This window comes from Anas platyrhynchos, chromosome 21 (assembly GCF_047663525.1).
Source record: "Anas platyrhynchos isolate ZD024472 breed Pekin duck chromosome 21, IASCAAS_PekinDuck_T2T, whole genome shotgun sequence".
In the NCBI taxonomy this organism is placed as follows: Eukaryota; Metazoa; Chordata; class Aves; order Anseriformes; family Anatidae; genus Anas; species Anas platyrhynchos.
In genome coordinates, this window is record NC_092607.1 from 7,477,007 (window position 1) to 7,492,237 (window position 15,231).

A 15,231-nucleotide genomic window follows, 5' to 3' on the forward strand; every position below is an offset into this window, starting at 1 on the left:
GTCCAGTCACTGCTGCTGTGTTAGGACCCACGAAAGTACAGTCCAACCAATTTTGCAGGTAGAGCTGCTGTGCTAGAAGGACTAGCAGTTCAAATACTAGGGTTAGGCTCTTTTCCCCTCTGTAGATAGAGGATTTTCTTGTAGGAAAGATGCTCAATTAATTACTAAATGTCCTACCTGAAAGGAAATAGTAATCTGGCTCAAATTGCCAAGCAAATACCTTTTGGCTAAGGCCTAGCTTCATCAGTCTCCTGATTTGCTGCTGCCTGGAGTGTTCTTGTGAGAAAGTGTTGCAGGATCAAGTCCTCCACAGCTGTAATAAAGCTGAGAGGAAGACGGACACTACCTCCCCTTGTGTGTATTGCTGACAGTGAGCTTCTGGATGGAGGCACGGTTCTGGGAGTAATGCCTGTGCTAGAGGAAACTTATTTATTGCTGTTGCTGGAACTAGAACCAAGCTTTTTAAAGGTGACTAATTTTTTTCTTTAATACGTGATATTTCAGTGGAGCAGTTGTAATGTGAAGTGCCTGCTTTGCTGAATTGGGACCTTCATGCTGGAGAGGGAACTATTCTTAAGCTTTTGGTATGTGGAGAGCATTTCCCAGTAGAACATAAATTATTTATGTTCAGGTCTAGCGAAATCCCTCCTGATTTAGAGTGATGTATGGAAAAGTCAGACCTATACAGCTAGTTTGAATAATTCTTCTGGTAGATCTGGAAATATTTAAACTCATTCATTTTTTATAGTACTGTAAATTTGAAGAATTTAATTTTTGAAAAATTTCTTTCTGCTGTGTCATAGAATTCGACTGTCACGGAGCAGACCAGTAAGCACCCATTCAACCACTTGTAAAGTATGGAGCAATTGCATGGCATTTGTGATTCGCTGAGCTGTGTTAGTCTGGTACGCATCCTGTGTCTGCATCAAGCTACGGAGAAATTGTGGGAGGATGGAGCCAAGTGATGGCTTTGAACACGTTGCGAGTACAGCCTGGATACCTGGTAGGCCAGGCCTGCTTTCAGTCATTCCCAGTTGCATTGTTTGGGTCCACCCTGTTAAATATGGCTATCTTGTCCTTGTCTTGCTTTTACCATTATTTACCGTGTGACCTGCAGCAAGAAATTTAATCCCTGAGCCTCAGTTTGTTGGAATAACTAGAAAAGAAGTAAAACCAAAGATGTTCTGGTCTGCTGCATTGTATATACATGGGACAGTGTTTCTCTCTCTTTTTTTTTTTTTTGAGGAGCTGTTGTGGTCTGTAGTTCCCGGGTTATTAGTGGTATAAGGGCTGGGCCAAGAGTTGGAGTATGCTCTGCTGCTTGCAAAGCACCCCAAAAACTGGCAATACCAGTATAAGGAGATGAATAATACAATAACCCTTTGTCTAGAAGGTTCAAAGGGAATAGTTAAGTAAAAAATAAAATCAGAATTCATATAGAGGCATCAAATCCAACTCACTGGAGTGACAGTGCCTCAATTATAGAACAAGGTGATATAACAGGCATTTTTCATTTAAAGTGTGTTTTTGTCAATGAATGTTATAAGTGGAGATAACAAGTGGGAGCTAAAGAAGTCTGTTCCTAAATTGTTTTGTGTGTCTATTCAATTCAGAAGCACATAAATGAGCTAACACTTACTAGATATTAGATACTAGTAATTGATCGATGTGACTTTATGTGCCTAAAGTAATTTAGGCCTCTAGATCACTCAAACAGCTTTGGGATCCGTTCCTTCTTTATAGAGCTAAATGAGATGTGTGCACATTTGTTTTTTTCTGGGGTACTTTAGTTTTTAAATCGTACAATTTTAAGGTTGTAGGATTTTTAAAATAGCTAGATAATCTGCCAGACCCTTGTTTCTGAGCTAGGATCCTTACTAGGATCAATGATCAGGTTTTGTAAGGCTGCTTGTTAATGGCGTTCCCCTTCAGCTCAGGGGAATACAGTCTCCTTACCTCGTCCCTGGCCAGCTGTTCTCTGCTTTGGCCCTTCTTCCTCTTAGGGTACCAGGCAGGCTGTCGTGCTGAACTTCTTTGGTAAAGAAGCAGAGGATGCTGCAGCATAAAATTTCCCCTTGACCCACCTTTCAGTTGCCCAAGTTCGGACCTCTGCTACTTCACATCCTCCAAATGACACAGATGGCAGGATAGAGCCAATCGGAAGCACTTGATAATAAAATGGCAATTCATTTTGCAATTCCTTCAGCATTCATGCTAACAATACTGGTCCTGATGGGCTCCTTGGGTATGAATGTAGCTTTCAATATGCAATTCCACAGGAATTACACCACTGCTCAGCTCTCATTAAGTCTGCTTTATTGTAAAGTGTTGCTGAGAAATCCTCCTATTACTGATACAGGACAACTGCTTTGCTTCAAAGAACTGCCTGATTTCCAAAAGCTCCTGTGTGTGTATCTGCAGGGCTTTTTAATGCTCTCTTTACAGTGCATTATCTCACTTTGTTTATATTTTGGACGCTAATGTGATGTGTTTAAGTATGTAAATTGCCATAATGTGAGGAAATGAGATGTTAAAAATAGCTATGGAGTGCTGAAGAGAGTGGGGTGCGGTAAGGTGGCCAGTGTGGGAGGGAGCGCTTTTGGATCCAGAATTTCTCTCTCCATCCTTTTAGGGAAAGTAAATCCCTCTCCAAAGTCAAACCCCCAAAAGAAGGCTGTGGGCCCTACCTTCTACAGGTAAAACAAGTTTTACCTGCTTGCTGCAAGCAGAAACCTTGCTTCTTTAGCAACACCCAGTGTCTGCTGGTCTGCAGCAAGGGACCCCAGGGCAGCACTGCAGTCTGCTGCCTAGAGAAGCGACTGGCATCCCTGCGATCTAGCCAGGCGATTTGAGCATGAAGCTAACAACCCTGACCTCAGTCACGTACAGAGGTACCCATTTCCCTGCCGGGTAGCTGCTGTTTGTCCACTGTTGTCAGTATTGGGTCTTAAAAATAACACGGGGTTAGTTTTTGAGCTGTGGTTGAACTGTGTGCAGTGCAGCTTGGAGGGGCTGGAAAACACGGTCAGAACACATCAGCCCCCATCTTAGGGTCTATTTACTCTTTCCATTCAGTCTGTACTAAAGTCCTGGGCAGAAGTGGTCGCCTTGGAGCAATGAGGTGGTTCAGACAATGGGGTGCTTGTAGAAGATGACTTGCTGAGCACTTGTGGGTTTTCAGCTACCACTCACGACCGTCACCCTCTCAAATCCTGCAGTTCATTCATCTGTGTCCGGGTGGAGGGGGTCAGTCATTCCCCAAACTGTTTTCCTATAGAGAAGATACCCAAATAGGGGAGGAAAATGAAAAATCAGTTCCTCATCTCACATTTTTAGACCTGTCCTCACCTTGTGGTAGGCCTCCTTGTGCCCTCCCAGCCCTCGTTTCCATTACCTGAAATCCCAAGTCCATTAACGTGAATCTGTCTCATCCATCACCTTCTCTGCTGTTGCCTGTGGAGGTCTGAAGAGATTTATGGCCTTCGTCACGTGCTGGAACCCCTCTTCACTTGGTGATCTCAGACACCCCACAGCAAGTGGCTGTTACCTGCACCTCCCTGGTTCCTCCGTGGCCCCGATGGCTTCTGTTACCCCGTGGGCATGCAGCGCGATGGCCCCTGTCACTGCCAGCCCTGGGCCCTGCCTCATGGCTCCTTCACCAGGCCTGGAGAGATGCTGGTGGTGAGCGCAGGGCCGGTGTCCTGGGCATCCTATCCTGCTCCTCAGCTCTGGGGCCGTCAGTGGTCTGTTGTAACCCGCTGTCATCCCGCTGCGGAGGAAGGGAGGGAGCCGTTCCCATAAGCAGGAGCCTCGCAGCGCTGGCGGGATGGCGGCCGAGTGATTGATGGGCATTGAGGCCGGCAGCCTGCCTTCGGGCCGCGCGGTGTTGTGTGGCGCTGGGAAGCATCTGTAGCTCGCCTCCAGCCCCGGAGGAGCGGTGTGAAAGCCCCGATAATCAAAACATGTTGCCTACTGGCAGCACGGCATTAAAATCGGGCCTAATGAAGGGTTCTCTGTCGTGTCTTGGGATTTGCCTGTCACACCGAACCCTCCTCTGTCTGGCTGGGAGGAAGCCTGGGGATGAATGTGGCAGAGACAATGAGGCCCCCATGGCCCGCTGCTGGGTTGCTGATTACCATATTAATGTGCGGCGTCCCAACTGAATGCTGGGCAAAGGACAGTACATCTTTAATTGGAAATATAAAGGGCTGCTCATGGCCCGGCTTGAACTGGGAGGATTTATGTCTCTCCCTCTAGATGGGATTGAAGGGAATGGTATGATTCACTGAGCGGCGTGCACGTCGCCTGATTTACTGCCCATCATTTACATTCCACTAAAGTCAATCAGTGCAGAAGGTCATTCCCGACCTGAATTTTTTCACGTTAAATCTTTTCTATCCCAGACTCAGGCCAGGCACGATGCTTGGCAACTCAAGCTGTTTTTGAGGTTGTTAATTTTAATTCTCCGATTGGGAGAAATGTTTTTTTTTTTTTAAAAACAAAGTTTGTGTGTCTATTGATGGAGTCTGTACATGTGATAAACTCAGCAGATGCAACAAATGGCTGCTTCCCTTCTATTAACTCTGCTTGCATATTTGTCATGAGACTGAATTTCTTATGCTCTGGGTCAGAAAGGCTACTTCTGCTAGCAGTGCCTGATTCATGTATTTGTTTAGTCCTTTGAATAAAGATTTAGCTTGTCCCTGCTCAGACGAGTTGGGTGAGGAATGACATGGTTTGGACGCTTTTTTTCTTCATGATGGTGCTTTGAACATCGGTAACCCCAATGCACTTGTTAACACGTTGAAATTATTCTAATGTTTTCATAGTAAATTAATTTACAGTAAGTTATAAATCTACTTCCAGCATGCTGTCAATTTGTAATAGAAAATTAGGACCAGGATTCTGTATTGGATGTGCAGTCTGGTTCCCAAATCTCATATGAAGCTTTATGTACGAGCTTGATAAGAGCTTTCAAGTAACTAGGTATGGAGTTACGAAATAACACAACTAAATATGAATTTTTTTGCTTTGCTCGCACGATCTTGTAATATTACATGTGACTGTATGTGTTCTGACAAGCTTACATTTAGCCCCTAATTCTTACTCAAACAATTTATTATAAAATGATGGTAATAGAGGGCATTTGCTTTTGCAAGATTTTGAGTAAATAGGAGTTGAGCTGTGATATACTGGCTTGATTTTTCTTGTAATCTAGCTTTGAGCAAATAACACAAAATAAATATGAACATCAGTCTGAATTAAAGTGAAATTTCAATTACATTTGAACAATATATACTTAAAAGGACTCTTGTGGTGTCAGTAATAACTCCAGAGACCATGGTTTGTTATAGTAGAAGAGCACATAATTTGAATTTTTTGCTTTATAAGGTATTTTTTGATATGTAAAGAGAAGCTTTAGAAAAATCTGGTATGTTCTAGCTCAGCAGCTTCAGCTGTTCTTTCTTTCATATGTTATTTTCTTTAACTTTTGAAATTTTGAGGAATTGTTGAAAAATCTTTTGCTGGTGATTGCTCGTTAAAGGAAATAATTGGACTGGGTGTTCATCAGTGGTGGAACTGGCTGGTGTGGTGGTGTACAGCATGTGCTGCCAGATGTACCCTGGGAAGTCTTGTAAGTAACATCTGGAATGTAAGATCAAGGCTTGGGTGTAAAACGTAGAACTAAAAAATGGTTAAACACAAGTTAGCTGTAGATTTGGCTGTATGTGTTTGGTGAATGCTTAAACACAGGGTTTGTTTTCTTTGGGATTACAGAAGGATGTAACTTTAAAGAGCATAACTGGCTTTCTTTGTTGGGACAAACTGGTGAATAGCTTGTTGTCCTAATTAAGTAGCCTTCCCGATTAATTTACAACAGCAGCTTATTGGTGACCTAAGCCACTTAAACACTTCAGGAGATTATTGCAGCTTAACTGTTTTAGGGTCTTTTTAAAGTTCTTAAAGTATTTACTAGCATCTCTAAGCCTTTTAGAGCTATGGAGCTAACCTATTAGCTAGAATTGTGACTGGAGCAGTGGTCTTTCTGGAGACAGCTCAATGTGAGCAAACTGTAGTGTGCAGTTTGCTTATGATAGCTGATTGCTTTTAGCAGTGGAGTGTGCATTGCAGTGCTGAGCGTAGTCTCAGAGATCATCCTTCACCTCTAGTGCTCCTCAAAAACCATTTTGAGTCAAGGTGGTGTTTGCTAGAGTGCCACCTCAAGTTCATCCTGTGATGGTGCTGCTGCTGTGCCGCAGAAGGGAATGGGGTTCTTCCTTCTCCATCCATACAGCCTGACAGTAACACACACATATGAACCTCTGGAAGATGCTTTTTGTTGTGTTGAAAGCAACTTCTCCACCTGGGAGTGTGGTGATTACAGGGATGTACCAGGAGCCCATCATTGATGTCTTGGCCCTTTCTTCACCAAAGCACCCTTACGATAATGTGGCTAAGACAGTGTTTGTCGTCTGCTGCAAGCCAAATAATGGCTTTAGGGAGAATCTCAGTGCAGCATGAGCAACTCAACAGCTGCAGCAGTGGCAGCAGCTCACCAGCCTACAGAAACGTGTGTGCAGTTGGCAGCAGCTCCTGGCCCATGTTGGTGTGACAGACCCCACCGCAGAGAGCTTGGGCATGAGGCTGGCTGTGGGGCTGGCATCCGGCTGCTTCACGTGGGGAATATCACCCAGCTGTAAGTTGTAGGAAACTCCTATGAAGAAAAGGCAGAACTCCTGCAACAACCGTATGGTTACAGACAGTTACACAAACTACCTCCAGCTGCTGTTTCTACAGATTTAAACAGCACCTGCTCCCACTGAGGGGTGTCAGGGCCATAGCTGCTCTCTCTGTCTCCTCTTAGACTTGGGGAACGCAAGCTGTGCAAGGTTATGGCGACCTGCTGGCCTTGTGACAGTTCTTCTGCTTCTCTTAGACTGGTGAGTTACATCCTGACTTCATAGACTTTTCTGGAAATACTTGGTGGGCTTGCAACAGCAACTGAAATCAGGTGAAGCTAATGTAAAATGGATTGTGTGGTTCCTTCAGGTCTCTGTCTATTAAATTCGGAGCATCTCGTAAGCAAAAAAGCAATTGTTTCTCCACAACCTTTGACATTTGTTGATAGGTAGTTGTGTAGGAATTTTTTCATCTGTTGGCTTTCCTTAAAGGGTTTCATAGTAATAGGAAAGGGGTCTCCTGGCCTCACAATGGGGAGGTTATGTTGGCTGTAGGGGCTGCAGACTGTGCATGCCCACTGGAGCATCACTGGATCATAGAGGGTCCCTCTCCGGGCCTTGCTCTCAGTTGTCTGTTCCACCTTTATGGGAGATTTGGAGTATTCTTAAGGCCTTAAACAGATCACTAATAATTATACTTCTCTGACCTAACTTTATGCATATTTCATATGTGAAATAGTTCTATTTGCACTGTTTTAATATGAGTATAATTATGCATCCTGGCTGTTGGAAAGGTTGCCCTTTTTCTCTCATTTGTGCAGGGATTACTCACATTTACATAGAATCTCTTAGTGAAGAAAAAGTTAATTCATCAGGCTGGTGTTACTTGCTAGACTAATGCAATTTGTCTTTTTGAGGAGACTGTTCTCATTGCTTGGGGTCACTAGAGATCTTCTACAGCTAGCACAGAAATCCATTTAGAACAAAACCCAAATGTAGATTTTTTTTTTTTCTTCTGGATTCTTCTGGATTATCTGTGTGTATCTATTCTTACTTATAGAATAATAATCCCTCAATTTGAGATTTATATGATGTGCACACTGCTTGGATCTTGCTAGTTTATGCGTTATTGCAACCCATCCATACTATTGTGTTGTCTATTTGAGAACAATCTGTTTCTCTGAAGGACTGTGTGCTCACATTTTCTTGGATATGAATGCTATTGCACAGTAGTCCTAACTGCTTGGATAGCAATACTGTATTTCTTCTTCATGCATATTTTTCTTAGGACCATGTTCTTAAGTTTCTTTGCAAAAGAAATAAATTATTCTGGATGGGTAATGGCTGTGTAACCTGTGCCAAGCTGCACTCCGGGTGTTTCTCAGCATCTTTGCCTGTGAAAGATGAGAGTAATATATCACAAATAAATAGTGTAGAAAATCAAAACTGCACTAAAGGTAGCAGAACTTTTATCTCAGTGAGACTCTAATGCTTATCAAATTTTCAACCTATTGTAATAAGCTTATCCAAAGAATAAGAAAGTAGCAATACCTAGGAAGGGTGGCTGTCTGTAATGTGCCTTAAGTCAGGTGCGTGGAGCCTACAACTCCTTTGAAAGTTGTGAAAGCAGTTTAAAACATTGTTTAAAAGTGTTAGCCTTTACTGTCAAAATTAAGTAATTGTGGGTCGATTCTGTGTTAACAGACTTCCAAAAGCCTAGTTTTGGTGATCCTTTTAATTTGGCCATTTCTGCTGCATAAATATACTCACCTTCTTCACCAGTGGCCGACTTCATGCAGCAAGAGGACTGAAAAGAGAGACTAGAAAACTGCTTTTCAGCAGGCTGAGCGCAGAAGTGCTGAAGGTGTTTGTAAGCCAACCTGTTTGCTGTGTGTGGGTGCAGTGTTGGAAGGGGTGCAGTCCCTCAGCTGTGGCACTGCAGGAAGGTGCAAGGTGCCTGGTGCTGAGCAGGTGGGTGCGGGTGTCTGTGCCCAGCTGCTCCTGGCTTCTTGGGGCTGAGCGGGGAATGCCCAGCTGCACCCATTGAGCAGCAAATGTAGCTTCCCATCCCCACTACCCAGATCCTAAAGTCTGCATGTGTGTACAAATGGCTACAGTAAGGGTCTGTTCTAGAGAACTCTTTTGTGAGTGATTTGAATCTCTTGGCCGAGTTTTAATTTAAGAAATTAAATTTCTTAAATGATTAAAATTACGCATTTTCAAGAGAAATATTTTGTTTTTCAATCATTAATTCCTGCAAAAAAAAAATCAGATTTTTACTACCATCTTAAGAGGTAAAGTGGAATATTTAGGAATGGTGTTAATCGTGTTAACATATTAGTATGTTCCCCCTTAAAGATGATTGAGCGATTAAGTACCTCCATTTTACTCCTGGAAAGTGCTAAGAGTGCATGAAGTGAGCTATTCTTGGGTTGGCTATGGATTAAAATTCAGAAGGGTTGTTATTAGCTTTTGATATTTTCTTGGAAGTTGATGCTGTTCTTCCCTTGTTCCTCTCCACTGAAGGTTGCAGAGAATGCTGTGCTCGGCAGAATAATAAAAACAAAACAAACACCTGCCCTCAGATTGCTTCTGTGATTGGTACCGCTGAAAACTGGGGAAGAAAAATCCTATCAAGATGCTCTTTAATGTGTCAAATGTACACATTTAAAATAAAAAGCAGAAATGTGGTCTGCATGCTTTTATATAAGGTTTCTCTTATGAAACTCAAGTCCCTTTTGAGAAAGACTGGAAGATCGTGGGTTCTCAAAGGATTTGGCAGTTCTTCACATGGATGCAATCTTGCAAGGGTTCAGTGAGGATGTCATACATATGAAGAGACAGATTCACAACCCTGTGGACCTGTATAGGTTTTCTTCAGTTCTGTGAAGTGGGAACAATTAAGTTTTCTCTTTCTGCGGGACGGCGGTTGATTTTGAGACCGTTAGGGGGACACAAGTCCCAATAAATGGAAGCAAAACAGGCAAAATAATTTTAAACAAAATAAGTTGAAACATTAATGAACATAGAAACCAAATGTATTATATTTTAGAAGTGTTGTTCAACTAAAAGTACAAATATTTTACTGTTAACTGGCTGGAGCCTGCAGTTACTGTGTATGAGAGTACAAGCTACACCTTTCATTTATGGCTCTAGACCACCTAGTGTGCTACTGTTAAATGAGGAGTGAATTGCAGAAGTCTCATTTATAAGGGCTGTATGATATCTTGCCTTGTCTATGTGTGGTCACCTAAGCTTGCACAGAGTAATGGTTCACATTCTCTTTGCAGGGCAGCAGTAACATAGGATGCAAGCAGTAAAGAATCGGTCCCTGTATGTCCAGCTCCAGGCAGGTCACAATGTCTTTCTGCCCATGTTCACTAAATGAGGGCAACGTTTTCCTTCATTTGCTTTTCCTTATGTCAGTCCCTCATATTTTTTCTTTTCATTTCAGTGGATTAGTGTGAACAGCTGCAACCACAAGGAAAATGTTGTAGTTCAAAAGCCAGTTCTTACTGGTCAGCCAAAATCTCAGATCTTACCACATTGCTTTGCCAACTGTGTAAGGAAATCAAGCTCAAGCTTAAACAGATATTTAGGGTCAGCATTCCCGTGCATTCAGCTAGGGTATTTCTCAGGGCATGGCAATTTGGCGATTGGCACGTGGAAAGAGCATGTGCTGCACTGAATATAGTAGAGATTGAGAGGAAAAAAAAAAAAAGGCAATTAGACTGCCTTACTGGCACAGGAAATAATTGCAGTTTGAATAATGGTTTCTCTTATTGACTTTGAAAAGACACTATTATAGATGCATCTAACTAGGGATAGATCCGAAGGCAAATTATCTCAAATCTGTGTATTTTTCTTTGGAATTGGCTCCACTTCTGTTTAGATACAAGATTTCTTGAAATTAGTTTAATCCTTCAGTTACATATCGCACACCTACTGAGTTATATAGAAAAAGAATTATTAAAAATCTCCTCTCCAAATTTATCTCTTCTCTCAAGGAGGCTTCTATCTCTACAGATTATTGAGCAATCCTTCTTAATGCAGCCTCCACTTGAACAAAGAAGGAGTCTGCTGTGTCTGTTCTTTCTCTGTCAAACAACTTTGTTACTCAGTCACTGTTCACACATCATCTCAACTGTTCTGTATTCATATGTCCTCTTCAAACATGACCTAGATTTGGCCATGCCAAAGGGTGAGTTTAGGTTGCTGTACTCCTGCACCTGCAAATTTCCAGTCAAACTCTTGAAGCAGAATTGTCCTGATGATATGTTTCAACTGGGTGTGCAAATAAAGTCGCATGTTCTTGAGTAAAAAACATGGAGGATGCACTACAGGCTTTTTTTTTCCTCAGCAAGGGGTCACTGCAACATTTATGGTGCAGAGTTGTGCAAATACACAGAAACACTTGACTAATCCTCTTTGAGGGCTGTTTTCCTGTTCACTGTTCTGATCCTCTGATCTCAGTGCAAGCATGTCAACTGGAAGAGTCCTTAACACTGAAAAATCACTGCTTTGATTGGACCTGAATCATATAGATCAGCCGTCAGTATTCAATGAGGATGAGGTGTTGCAGTTCAATAAGCAGTGGAGGTACAAATGACCCTGGTATGGGATGTCTATCAATCATAGTCTGATTGATACTACACCCAGAGCTACCTTGTAGAGTAAAAGACCCCCAGATAAGGAGGCTTGAATTCTTTCCTGGGTAGTTCAAAATGTACGAGGTTTTTGCTGTGTGCAAACAGTATTTCAAAGTATGATATTGATGTAATATAGAGCACCAGGCTGGGGAGAAGCAATTTCAATGCAAGCCTTCTCAGGCAGCAACTTTAAACCAAGTATTTCATGAGCTCTACTTTGAAATTACAAACCACATTTGTAGATATTGTTCGAAGCTACAATCTCTGGCTCCTCTTATCTTCGATTAGAGAACCTGATAATCCTTGGGAAAATGCACAAAATATGTGAAAGTGTGTAATATTTTGTTGGTATGAAGAAAGCAGAGACTGATGGAATTGGTTGTCATGAGAAAGTTACTGAAGTCCAGTAAGAACATGAGCGGTGGATATCCCCGTAGAGATTGCATGTCTCAGTATATAAATTTTTATCTTGGCTAGAGAAGGAAGGCTTTTCTCTGTGCAGTATATGAAAGAATGCACTTCTCTATCCTTTCATTACTTGTGGACTTGATCCATGTTTCATGCAAACCATCAAATTCTCTTTGGGGCAAGATTTGTGCATCTCTGCTGACTTTTCAATGCGAACCGGGTCAAAATGCATTCTTTTGCTTTGCAAATGATGATCTTTTTGGCACGGTTATATCTGCTAACATCTCTAAATACAACAGATTAAGTTAATTCTTGATGGAGATATGCCTCTTCTTGGTCTTGGAATTTTGTTCTTGGAATTTAACAGGCCAACTTAATGCTCTCGTCAAATCTTCCATTTTCCGTGTTACCAAAACTGTGGGCGGCCCAAGTGGTTACTGTGAACATCAAACAGAGATGTGAGTTAGCAGGAGAGATGTTGTGGGAGGTTAACCTGTATGGTAGTCTGGACACATTTCAGCAGTTGGGGTCAGAAAGCTGATTCCAAGGTCTTGTCTTGTTTTCTTGGCCATAATATCGTAGCTTTGGGCACTCTCCTTGGAGATAACTACCAATTATAAACATTGTGGGCATGAGATTCCTTTGCTTTTTCTTTTTCCTTTATAATTTACTTACCAAGAAAAGCTCAGCTCAAATCGTATTTACCATCTGGAAATCTGTGTGGTCCAGATCTTCATTGCGTTATTGCATCCAAGAATGCAGAAGTCAAAAGTGAATTCCTTGAAAATGGTATCTGCATGGCTCCTGCAGAATTACAGACCTCTTGTAAAAAAAAAGACCGTTGAAACAAATTTTTATCTCTGGGGCACCAGCCACATGGGCCTTCCTCAAGGAAATTCTTCCTCTTGCAAATTCAGAGAACTAAACTGTAAAACTGAAAAGTTGTATAAGGGAGCCTTGGCGTTTCTAGGACTCTAGCCTGAATGTCAAGTCTTCATATGACCTGTCCTTTTCCGTCTTGTAGGGGTAACAAAACCTGCTGGAAACCATACGTAGTGTGCAGTCTGAGCTCGAGCTGAGCGTCCTGCTCATGTCCCGGTATCTCTCCTGATGAAGCCCTTTATCTCATGGTGCAGATGGATGAGGGAAGGGAGTTGAAACAAACTTGTATTTCTCTGTACACGTGTACGCATTGAATGGCCCGATCAGCACGGCTTTGTGGTTTGTCTAGGTGCATCTTTGGGTTCTTCCAGTTTCTTGGTGAAATCAAGGCTAATTTTCTGATGCCTTTCTCCTCTATCCATCATGGCTATGCACATCTGTGGAAGCTGAAAGGGTTAAAAAGCATACTTTGCTTTTATGAGCAAGAGAGAGGTCACTGAAGTTGCTACAAGTACAGTAATGAGCCCTCTCCCGTTCTGTTGAGTATGAGGGGGGAGTTCAGCTGTCAGTGAGGTATGAAGCATGCTTTAGACACCACTCTGCTTGCAGGAACGTGAAGGAATAAACTCAGCTTTTATTCATGCTGCGAGGCTGAAGACTGAACTGTGACAAGCTGATATTTCCTCCCCCCACTCCTCCCCTCGGTTTCTCACCCTTCCCAAGCTGAGCTTATTGCTTAAAACAAAACAAAGCCCCGCACCTACACCAACTCTTCGGCGAGTGTGCTGTGCATGGGGAGCGGTGCTGGGTGACAGAGCTGCTTCTGCGTGGCTATCGGATAAAGATCCATCACCCGCTGACTGATATGTGACCCACAGGTACCACATATGTTACCTAATGACCAGTCACTTAATTATAGACTAGGTGACATGTTTATAAGGGTGAACTTTAGAGTGCTATTAGAGAATGGACAGATGAACTATACCGGTGCCCTCCGGGTAGATTTCACCCAGACTCTTCTGCCTCTGTGGACCCATTACACAGTAATTAGGGTGATTTTTAAGTAGGATGCAAGGAGTTAAATGACTAACCTTATTATTGCTTCATTTGTCACTGTGGTAAGTGCTGCTTTGGGGGAGGTGGCTTGGAAGAAAGTGAAAGAGAAAAAGAAAGAAAAGAGAATTTGAGGTGTGAAGTGCCTTCTTTTCTAAGTCCAGGCAAGGAGAGCACACAGATGAAGAGAAGCAAAGACTGGAGAAAGTTTTGAACAACCTGATTTTTGCTGTAACGATTGAAATGTCCTTGCGGTGATGCCAGTTGCACGATGGTGTCCCATCACAATGGTGTTCTCACACTAGTGGTTGCCCCTGCAGGGCTGAGAACAAAGCATGCATCTTGTGGCCGTACCCATTTACAACCTTGATTCACTGACTTTTCAGAAAACACTTTGGATGTTTATTTTTTGTCATAGCAAGAGGTGGATGCTAGACTGAGACTCAGTTTATCCCGATTTGATCCTGGGCTCTGCCACAACCAACCAGTGACACTTTCAGCAGCTTCTTAATTTCTACTGTCTCGCAGCTCTATCTCGGTGCTAGGATTTGCGATCAGAAATTCATTAGGCATTTTTTTCAAGATGTTCTTGTGATACCCTAAGGGAGTGATGCAGGTTCGTAACACTGCTAGGAGCAGAGCGTGTGCCACAGAGGGCTGGATACCGAACCCTTTGCTCTACCTCACTGCCAGTGCCTGCTGCTCCAGAGACACAGCTGAGATCTGTGACTCTCCCCTTTTATCTAGACTAGAACCTAATCGTGTGTTAAAAGCGAGGTTCCTTGCCCCTCCATCCCCGCTCTGGGAGTGGCAGTGGCTGTCTGGTGTCTGTCTGTCCATCCGCACCAACGCCAGGACGGTTGCTGCCTGCGCCCTGGCTGAGTGCAGCAGAGCCCCAGTCCTGCAGGTGCTGCTATACTGGGCTGTACTGGTGTTCCTTCTGCACGCTCAGCTCAAGGAGTCAACTGGTGCTGGACTTCTGGCCGCCCCTGCAGGTGTTTGCCTGTTCAGCAGGTGTGGTGGTGGGCGTTGAAGTTTTTGGAAGAGTTTTTGTCTTTCTAACTAGCTATATAGGGATTGTGTTGCAGGGGAAAGGAGCAGCCACCGTCATTAATCTGAGTTTAACATCTAGTTTCTGTTGAAATCTTAAATGCAGCCTCGAAACATGGAGCCCTGTGAACCAGTTGTTACGTTGTAGTGTCAGCTCGGTGCTGTTTGTAGCCTGTCTATGCAGGGCTGACTGCTGGAGTACAGGTGCCCTCGGTTTTATTTTCCCTCAGCTGAATCTTTCTCTTTTCAAGTAGTAAAAGGGGGAGGAAAAAACTGCAGGGCAGGTTTACCTTTTTCTTTAGGAGATAATAATTGCTGTAGGGTATCTCTAATTGAACAAATGGAGAGAGATTTGAACTTCCCAAGCTGTGCTTTGCACTGGCTGGCTGGCAGCCAGTGCTGATCCAGAAGCAGTGAGGGTATTTTAACCAGTGGTGTGCATGAGCTGCCATGTCCTGCAAAGATATCTGATCAGACTTGTAAATGAGCTGGATGTAAAGCAGATTTTA

The 15,231-nt window shown here is 43.0% G+C and overlaps 2 long non-coding RNA genes across 11 annotated transcripts in view; one reads left to right on the forward strand and one right to left on the reverse strand.

Annotated features, from left to right (window-relative positions):
• Positions 1 to 15,231, forward strand: part of LOC106014601 (uncharacterized) — a 193,600-nt gene that overhangs the window by 65,514 nt on the left and 112,855 nt on the right. Inside the window, exon 1 of one of the 10 annotated variants that reach the window (XR_011804433.1) lies at positions 6,811 to 6,941. The exons of the other annotated variants lie outside the window; for them this stretch is intronic. This is a non-coding gene — a long non-coding RNA (uncharacterized lncRNA). Of the gene's footprint in view, positions 1 to 6,810; positions 6,942 to 15,231 lie in introns of those variants that run through there. 10 annotated transcript variants of the gene reach the window in all.
• Positions 2,302 to 3,555, reverse strand: LOC139999247 (uncharacterized). Its single transcript, XR_011804574.1, has 2 exons — positions 3,395 to 3,555; positions 2,302 to 3,271 (listed from the first exon to the last, which is right to left on the reverse strand). It is a non-coding gene; the product is annotated as an uncharacterized lncRNA (long non-coding RNA).